Below are 1163 nucleotides of genomic sequence, written 5' to 3'. Positions count from 1 at the left end.
GTGTTCTTTCCAAATCCCCATAACACCCATCTAAGCATGAGAAAGCCATCAGAGAAACCTAGATTCAAGGACAGTCTACAGGAAATCTAGTTAGCACCATGAAAAGCAAGGAAAGACTAAAAAGCTGTCACAGGCCTGAAACTAGGGAGACATGACAACTAAATGAAATATGGTACCCTGGTATGCAGGAAAAGATTTACTATAGCAGGCCTGAGACTGCTATCTTTAGAAAGGCCTGCTTGCAAGGTTGGCCCTTGACTGGTATCTGGGAACCTAGATTTTAAGAAAGTTGCCACAATTCCCTAATAAGAACGGCTCATGGTGCCTCAACTGTTTTTACAAACAATGTAATGTGTGCTTAACACCTGCTTTCCTTCTGAGAGTCTGGAAATTTAGGTGCATGTAGAGGGTGCCTGTGTGACTAGCCCCCAATAAGAAACCTTAGGCATTGAATCGGCAATAAGCTACCTGGTAGACATGTCACATGTGTTGTCACAACTTATTTCTGGAGGAATCAGCATGTCCTGTGTGACTGACTCCACTGAGAGAGGACTCTTGGAAGCATGTGCCTCCAGACTTTACCCCACGTGCCATTTCCCTTGGCTGATTTTGTTTTGTTTCCTTTTGTTGTAATAAATCATAGTATGAGAATGACTGTATCCTGAGTTCAATGAGACCTAGCAAATCACTGAACCTGGGAATGGTCTTGAGGATCCCTGACACACCTGGATTGGTTCCTGGAAAAAAAAAAAAAAGAGGGCATTAAACTAAACACTGGTAAATTCTAAATAAAATCTTGAGTTTAGTTAATAACAATGAACTGATGTACATTTCTTAGTTTTGACAAATAGGCCATGGAAATGTAAGATACTAACAAAGGGAGAAACAGGGTGAGAAGTAAGTTAGAAATCTCTGTATTATCTTTGTAACTTTTTTATAAATCTAAAATTATTCCAAAATAAAAAGGGTTATTTAAAAAAACACTCAAACCAAATGCTTTGGAAATTCATGAAAAATAACATACCACTCATCCTAAAGAGAGAAATTATCCAAACTGAAAGACAAAGTGAAAAACGAGAGAGAAAAAACTTTATTGACTATCCAGAGGGACAAAGTGTCGTTTAGAAAAAAAAAAAAAATCAGACTCAGGACCTGATTGTGAG

This window comes from Hipposideros armiger, unplaced genomic scaffold, assembly GCF_001890085.2.
Source record: "Hipposideros armiger isolate ML-2016 unplaced genomic scaffold, ASM189008v1 scaffold_104, whole genome shotgun sequence".
Classification (NCBI taxonomy): Eukaryota; Metazoa; Chordata; class Mammalia; order Chiroptera; family Hipposideridae; genus Hipposideros; species Hipposideros armiger.
This window is presented reverse-complemented; position numbering follows the sequence as displayed.